The sequence below is a fragment of the Castor canadensis genome, chromosome 10, assembly GCF_047511655.1.
Source record: "Castor canadensis chromosome 10, mCasCan1.hap1v2, whole genome shotgun sequence".
NCBI classification, from domain to species: domain Eukaryota; kingdom Metazoa; phylum Chordata; class Mammalia; order Rodentia; family Castoridae; genus Castor; species Castor canadensis.
Window position 1 is genome coordinate 82,069,859 of NC_133395.1, and position 9,206 is coordinate 82,079,064.

Here is a 9,206-nt window from a genome sequence, read left to right on the forward strand (position 1 = left end):
CCTGAGCGCCAAAGCATTGGGGGAGGGGAATCCCTCCCAGAACTGTAAATAAACAAGCCGGGCCTGGCTGGAGAGAACGGGAGTGGTGGCACACACCCAGCAACCAGGAGCAGGAAAGCTTGTGAGAGTGGCAGAGGCAGGAGAACTGCACAGGACGGGGGGAAGACCCACTTCCCATGTGAGCTGTAAACAAACATGCTGGCCGGCAGGAGCAGCAGCACCGCCCAGCAATCAGGAGCAGGAAAGCTTGTAAAAGCAGCAGTGAGAGGAAAACCCCACAGGAGGGGGGGAAGACCCACTTCCCACTTGAGCTGTAAATAAACACATCGGCCTGAGAAAGCGGATGCAGTGTCACCTCCCCCAGTGTGCTTGGAAAGGGGAAAGCTTGTAACAGCGGCTCACACACAGGAGAACTCTGAGTAAACAAAGCCTGCAGGGCCAGGGGAATGTTAAGTTCACCCCAGAGATCTGCATAAATAATGCCTCCAGAAACAGCAGGCTGACAGCAGCGGGCAGGCAAGCCACAGCCACATATAGCCATTGACAGACCTGTCTCCAGACTCTTTTTTTTCTCTCTCCCTACCTTTGATGAGAAAACAACCGAATTACACCTGCATGCTGAAAAACTTACTGAAACTGTATTGCATTTAAACTCGGGACACTTTGTGGATTTTTTTTCTGTGGTTTTGTTCTACTTTATATTTCCCTTTTGATGAGACAACTACAGAACAACATCTGAGGCACCATCTCCAGGATTGGAAGCAGAGGGACAAACACAAAAATTATTAAGACTGAAACTTCATTGCATTTGAACTTGGAGGGTTTTTTTTAATTTATTTTTTATTTTGTTTTATTTTATTTTCTTTACATATATTTTTTCTTTCATTTACTTATTTTTTATTTTTATTCTTATCTTTATTCTTTTTATTTTTTATTCACAATCTTCTCTCTGTCACTCTAATGCCTTTTCACCTTATGGTTGATTAGTACACTGTCTCTCCCTATTTATATAATTGAAACTTTTTTGTTTGTTTCTTTGTTTTGTTTTTTTTCTCCTTGATTATTTGTTTTTCCCTGTTCCTTTAACTTCTTTACTTTCCATCCCCTCTCACTCTCCCATTCAAATATCACTAGTGCTATTATTACAATCCAGAAAATACTTAATTACACACAGTACAGAGACAATAACAACACCGAGGGCAATGACAGGAAGACAGAAAAAACAGGAAAACCAGTTTCCCCACAGCAAAAAATAAGAACATGAACCAGAAGGAAATGAAGAAAACAGATACTCAGATCCAGACTCCAACAAAAAACTATGCCAAAGAACCCAATGAAGCCCACAAGAATAATTGAAAAGAAGGCATACTACAGGTACTCAATGAGAATTTTATAGAGATGATACTGGATATGGTCAACCAAAATGTACAGGAGACACTCAAGAAATTCCAAGACAACAAAAATAGAGAATTTGAAAAAGCAAAAGAAGAAATAAAGGAAACCATAGAAGCACTGTATAAACATCAAAGTGAAACGGAGATCATGATTAATAAAGAGATAAATGAACTCAGGACAAAAATAGACAACATAAAAGAGGAAACCACCCAGGATATGGAAAACCTCAGAAAAAAGAACGAAAAAGAATTGCAAAACAAAATGGAAGGCCAATCCAGCAGAATAGAACAAACAGAAGACAGAATCTCAGAACTCAAAGATGAAATGGTAATTAAAAGAAAAACCAAAGAACTATTAATTAAACAACTCAAGACCTGTGAAAAGAAAATGCAAGAACTCACGACTCCATCAAAAGACCAAACTTGAGAATCATGGGCATCGAAGAAGGAGAAGAGGTGCAAGAGAAGGGAATGCAGAATATATTCAACAAAATAATAACGGAAAATTTCCCAAATCTAGAGAAAGATATTCCCATACAGATGCAAGAGGCCTCCAGAACACCAAACAGACCAGATCAAAATAGAACTATCCCACGTTATATCATCATTAAAACCACAAGTTCAGAAACTAGGGAAAGAATATTGAAGACTGTAAGAGAGAAAAAGCAAATAACATACAAAGGTAAACCCATCAAAATCACAGCAGACTTATCAACAGAAACATTAAAAGCAAGAAGAGCATGGGGCAAGATCTTTCTGGCACTGAATGAAAATAACTTCAACCCCAGGATACTCTACCCAGCAAAACTATCATTCAAAATAGATGGAGCAATAAAAGTCTTCCATGATAAGCAGAAACTAAAACAATATGTGACCACAAAGCCACCACTACAAAAGATTCTTCAAGGGATTCTGCACACAGAAAGTGAAACCCAACATAACCATGAAAGGACAGGCAGTACCAAACTACAGGAAAGAAAAAGCAAGAAAGTAGACAGTAACCTCAACTTACATACACACAATCAAACCTTCAAACAACTAAGACAACTAAATGACAGGAATCACCACATACCTATCAGTACTAACACTTAATGTTAACAGACTTAATTCACCCATCAAAAGGCACTGCTTGATGAAATGGATTAAAAAGGAAGATCCAACAATTTGTTGCTTACAGGAGACCCATGTCACCGCATAGTCTTAGGATGAAAGGCTGGAAGAAGATTTACCAAGCCAATGGACCCTGAAAACAGGCAGGAGTAGCAATACTTATCTCTGACAAAGTAGACTTCAAACCTACATTGATCAAATGAGATAAAGAAGGACACTCCATACTAATAAAAGGGGAAATAGACCAAAAGGAAATAATAATCATCAAACTATATGCACCCAAAGTCAATGCACCAATTTCATCAAACATACCATGAAAGACCTAAAAGCATATATAAACGCCAACACAGTGGTTGTGGGAGACTTTAACACTCCATTATCATCAATAGATAAGTCATCCAAACAAAAAATCAATAAAGAAATCCAAGATCTAAAATATACAATAGATCAAATGGACCTACTTGATGTGTACAGAACATTTCATCCAACTTCTACACAATATACATTCTTCTCAGCAGCCCATGGAACCTTCTCCAAAATAGATCATATCCTAGGGCACAAAGCAAGCCTCAGCAAATATAAGAAAACAGAAATTATACCGAGCATACTATCTGATCACAATGCAATAAAACTAGAACTCAACAACAAAAGTAAAGACAAAAAACGTGCAAACAGCTGGAAACTGAATAACTCATTACTTAATGAACAATGGATCATCTATGAAATAAAAGAGGAAATTAAAAAGTTCCTGGAAGTCAATGTAAATGAAAACACAACCTACCAGAACCTATGGGACACAGCAAAGGCAGTCCTGAGAGGAAAGTTTACAGCCATGAGTGCATATATTAAAAAGACTGAAAGATCCCAAATCAATGACCTAATGATACATCTCAAACTCCTAGAAAAACAAGAACAAGCAAATCCCAAAACAAATAGAAGGAGAGAAATAATAAAAATAAGAGCTGAAATCAATGAAATAGAAACCGAAAAAACCATACAAAGAATTAATGAAACAAAAAGTTGGTTCTTTGAAAAAATAAAGAAGATCAACAGACCCCTGGCAAACCTGACTAAAATGAGGAGAGAAAAAAATTAATTAGTAGAATCAGGAATGCAAAAGGAGAGATAACTACAAACACCATGGAAGTCCAGGAAATCATCAGAGACTACTTTGAGAACCTATATTCAAATAAATTTGAAAATCTAAAAGAAATGGACAGATTTCTAGATACATATGATCATCCAAAACTGAACCAAGAGGAAATTAATCACCTGAATAGACCTATAACACAAAATGAAATTGGAGCAGCAATCAAGAGTCTCCCCAAAAGAAAAGTCCAGGACCTGATGGATTCTCTGCTGAATTCTATCAGACCTTTAAAGAAGAACTCATACCAATCCTCCTTAAACTGTTCCATGAAATAGAAAGGGAAGGAAAACTTCCAAACACATTTTATGAAGCCAGTATTACACTTATCCCAAAACCAGGCAAAGACACCTCCAAAAAGGAGAACTATAGGCCAATCTTCTTAATGAACATTGATGCAAAAATCCTCAACAAAATAATGGCAACCGAATTCAACAACACATCAAAAAGATTATTCGCCATCACCAAATAGGCTTCATCCCAGGAATGCAGGGGTGGTTCAACATATGAAAATCAATAAACGTAATAAACCACATTAACAGAAGCAAAGGCAAAAACCACTTGATCATCTCAATAGATGCAGAAAAAGCCTTTGATAAGATCCAACATCATTTCATGATAAAATCTCTAAGAAAACTAGGAATAGAAGGAAAGTTTCTCAACATTATAAAAGCTATATATGACAAACCTACAGCCAGCATTATACTTAATGGAGAAAAACTGAAAGCATTCCCTCTAAAATCAGGAACTAGACAAGGATGCCCACTATCTCCACTCCTATTCAACATAGTACTGGAATTCCTAGCCAGAGCAATTAGGCAAGAAGAATGAATAAAAGGAATACAAATAGGTAAAGAAACTGTCAAAATATCTGTATTTGCAGATGACATGATCCTATACCTTAAAGACCAAAAACACTCTACTCAGAAGCTTCTAGACATCATCAATAGGTATAGCAAGGTAGCAGGATATAAAATCAACATAGAAAAATCATTAGCATTTCTAAACACTAATAATGAACAAACTGAAAAAGAATGTATGAAAACAATTCCATTTACAATAGCCTCAAAAAAAATCAAATACCTAGGTGTAACCTAACAAAAGATGTGAATGACCTCTACAAGGAAAACTATACACTTCTGAAGAAAGAGATTGAGGAAGATTATAGAAAATGGAAAGATCTCCCATGCTCATGGATTGGTAGAATCAACAAAGTAAAAATGTCTATACTCCCAAAAGTAATCTACATGATTAATGCATTACCATCAAAATTCCAAAGACATTCATTAAAGAGATTGAAAAATCTTCCGTTAAATTTATATGGAAACACAAGAGGCCACGAATAGCCAAGGCAATACTCAGTCAAAAGAACAATGCAGGAGGTATCACAATACCTGACTTCAAACTATATTACAAAGCAATAACAATAAAAACCACATGGTACTGGCACAAAAACAGACATGAAGACCAGTGGAGCAGAATAGAGGACCCAGATATGAAGCCACACAACTGTAACCAACTTGTCTTTGACAAAGGAGCTAAAAATATACGATGGAGAAAAATCAGCCTCTTCAACAAAAACTGCTGGGAAAACTGGTTAGTAGTCTGCAAAAAATTGAAACTAGATCCATGTATATCACCCTATACCAATATTAACTCAAAATGCATCAAGGATCTTAATATCAGACCACAAACTCTAAAGTTGATACAGGAAAGAGCAGGAAATACTCTGTAGTTAGTAGGTATAGGTAAGAACTTTCGCAATGGAACCCCAGTAGCACAGCAACTAAGAGATAGTATAGATAAATGTGACTTCATAAAACTAAAAAGCTTCTGCCCATCAAAAGAAATGGTCTCTAAACTGAAGAGAACACCCACAGAGTAAGAGAAAATATTTGCCAGCTACACATCAGACAAAGGACTGATAACCAGAATATACAGGGAACTTAAAAAACTAAATTCTCCCAAAATTAATGAACCAATAAAGAAATGGGCAAGTGAACTATGCAGAACTTTCTCAAAAGAAGAATTCAAATGGCCAAAAAACACATGAAAAAATGCTCACCATCCCTAGCAATAAAGGAAATGCAAATTAAAACCACACTAAGATTCCACCTCACCCCTGTTAGAATAGCCATCATCAGCAACACCACCAACAAGAGGTGTTGGCGAGGATGCGGGGAAAAAGGAACCCTCTTACACTGTTGGTGGGAATGTAAACTAGTACAACCACTCTGGAAAAAAATTTGGAGGCTTCTTAAAAAGCTAAACATTGATCTACCATTTGATCCAGCAATACCACTCTTGGGGATATACCCAAAACACTGTGACACAGGTTACTCCAGAGGCACCTGTACACCCATGTTTATTGTGGCACTATTCACAATAGCCAAGTTATGGAAACAGCCAAGATGCCCCACCACTGACGAATGGATCAAGAAAATGTGATATCTATACACAGTGGAATTTTATGCAGCCATGAAGAAGAATGAAATGTTATCATTTGCTGGTAAATGGATGGAATTGGAGAACATCATTCTGAGTGAGGTTAGCCTGGCCCAAAAGACCAAAAATCGTATGTTCTCCCTCATATGTGGACATTAGATCAAGGGCAAACACAACAAGGGGATTGGACTTTGAGCACATGATAAAAGCGAGAGCACACAAGGGAGGGATGAGGATAGGTAAGACACCTAAAAAATTAGCTAACATTTGTTGCCCTCAGTGCAGGGAAACTAAAGCAGGTACCTTAAAAGCAACTGAGACCAATAGGAGCAGGGGACCAGGAACTAGAGGAAAGGTTTGATCAAGAAGAATTAACCTAGAAGGTAACACACATGCACAGGAAATCAATGTGAGTCAACGCCCTGTATAGCTATCCTTATCTCAACCAGCAGAAACCCTTGTTCCTTCCTATTATTGCTTATACTCTCTCTACAACAAAATTAGAAATAAGGGCAAAATAGTTTCTGCCGGTATCAAGGGGGTAGGGGGGAGAGGGAGGGGGCTAAGTGGGTGGTAAGGGAGGGGGTGGGGGCAGGGGGGAGAAATGATCCAAGCATTGAATGCACATATGAATAATAAAATAATAAAAATTTAAAAAGAAAAAAAAACAATTACTTTAAGTGGGGCAGGGAGGGGGTTGAGGGGAAGAGATGACAGGGTGACGTAACAAAGGCACAATATAAGCTTAATCAGAATTGTCCCTATGATTCCCCCCATGTGTAACAAATAAATCCTAATAAAAATTTATAATAAAAAAGGGTTATAGATCATGTTTGTTCCTCCTCTATTTTCTGAAAATATATAGTACTTTATTATTTTTTTCTTAAAAATTTGATTAAGTTCATTACAGCCCTTGGAACCTAGGCTTTTCTTTGTGGGAAAAATTTAGTTGTGAGTTTACACTCCTTACTTTTCCATACTGGGTATAACTTTTCTCGCATCATTTTGGGTAAGTAAAGCTTCCTGTGAGTTTCCTCATACCGTCTATATTTTCTCATTTGTTGGCAGCGGTCTCCTAATATTTCCTCATAAATTTTTACTTCCTGTAATGTTGTTAGTGACGTATTTGGTTTCACTTCTGATTTTGTAACATTTTTTTCTCGCATTGTTTTCGCTGTCATTCTAGATAAAGTGCATCATTTTTTATCTTTCTGAAGAACTGGAGTTTGAATTTTACTTCATTGTATAGTGACATATTACATATGCTATGATTAGCCTTCCCTGGTTAAAGGGAGCTCAGGGAAGGAATGAAAGGCTATTGTGTGCTGCAGAAGGGATTAACATACATCCTGTGGGAAGCTGCTTATTTCCTAACAAGCGGGTTGTAAAACAGTGAACCTGACCCCTGAGTCTCTCTCAGACTTCCTGTCTCACCATGTAACCTCTCCCTCTTGTAAGTGCTTCCTCCAGGATGACAGGTGCCATGACATAGAGCATTAAAGGGAACTCTTGCCAGAGCCAATGCCATGCTACCTGTATTTTCTGCCCCAAAATCAGAGATTAGAAACCTATTTTGTTTATATATTACCTGGCATTTTGTTACAGGAAATGGATTGATATGTGAGTCTACTTCTTAGGCCTTTCAATTTCTTTTAGTTCACAGTATTTAGTATATCAAACGTAATTTTGGGATATGATTTTTCTGAGTACATACAGACCTGTGATCCATTTTGAGTTAATTTTTGTGTACACTGTAAAGCACTGATTGAAATTTTTGTTTTGTTTTGCTTTTATATATGAATTTCATTGTGTAGTCCCATTTTTTATAGCCTAACATTTTTCCTTATAAGAATGCCTTTTCCCTTTGTCAATATCAGTTGTTTTTACATGTATATATGCATATAAATATACATATATGTATATATATGAATGTCTGGTCTTGAAGTTCTGTCTAGTCCATCTGTTTGTCTATCTTGATGTACATACTGTCATGATTACTATAGATAGTTATTAAATCAGGTATTGTCTGGCCTTTAGTTTCTTCCCTATTTTCATTGTTGTTTACCAATGGTAAGCCTCTGGATTTCCTTACAAATTTTTTAAATTGTCAATTTCTTTAAAAAAATTATATTAGAGTTGGAGATGGCACCACATTAAATCTATTATAAATAGGACAGCTAACATTCAAATACAAGTGAGTCTTTAATTCTGTGAATAAGGCAATACCATTAACTACTGAAGCAATATTTTGTGAAAGATAAGCTTTCAGGGCCTGTCTCTGTATCTCTTTTGTTTGGCTTTCTCTTATGTTTCATATTTTAATACTATTGAACTTGTATTATTGTGTGACTTTCAATTTTTTAATTTATTTTTTATTATTGTTTTAGTGGGGGTACATTGTGACATTTATAAAAGTTCTTACAATATATCATAGTTGAATTCACCCCTCCATCATTCTCCTTTATCCCCACTCACCCCATTCCTGGAATAGTTTCAACAGGTCTCATTTTTCCATTTTCGTACATGAGTACTTAATAGTTCCACCATATTCACCCTGTTAACCCTTTCCTTATATTCTCCCCTTTCCCACTGGTATCAACCACCCAGACAGGACCTATTCCACCCTCCTGTTCTCCAATTTTGAAAAAAAATGACACTTTTTTTAGGTAGCTATGTAGAGTGTTTCATTGTGATAATTCCATGTATATATGTATTATAGCTTGAATTCATTTATCCCCTCTACTTTTCTCCTTTCTGCCTTAGACCCCTTTTACGGTGATTTCAATAGGTTTAAAAATTCTGTATTCAAGGGCTGGTGGAGTGGCTCAAGTGGTAGAGCACCTGCCTAACAAGTGTGAGGTCCTGGGTTCAAATCCCAGTACTGGCAAAAGGAAAAGAAAAAAAAAAAAGACTAAACAAAAATTCTGTATTCATTCTTGTATAGGAAGTACATCAACCATGTTCACCTTCTTAACTTCCTTCTTTTACCCTCCCTCTCTTGTATGTGACCTCCCCTTAGTGTGACCTGTTTTTCATAATATTGCTTGTATTTGCATTACGTCTGTGTTCCACATATGAGAGAAAGCATGTGGCCTTTGACTTCTGAACTT

At 36.8% G+C, this 9,206-nt stretch overlaps 1 non-coding gene across 1 annotated transcript; it reads left to right on the forward strand.

Moving 5' to 3' along the window:
- The first annotated feature begins 8,907 nt into the window (after positions 1-8,907).
- On the forward strand, positions 8,908-8,983 carry Trnav-aac (transfer RNA valine (anticodon AAC)). The gene has a single exon. It is a non-coding gene; the product is annotated as a tRNA-Val (tRNA).
- Positions 8,984-9,206: the final 223 nt, after the last annotated feature.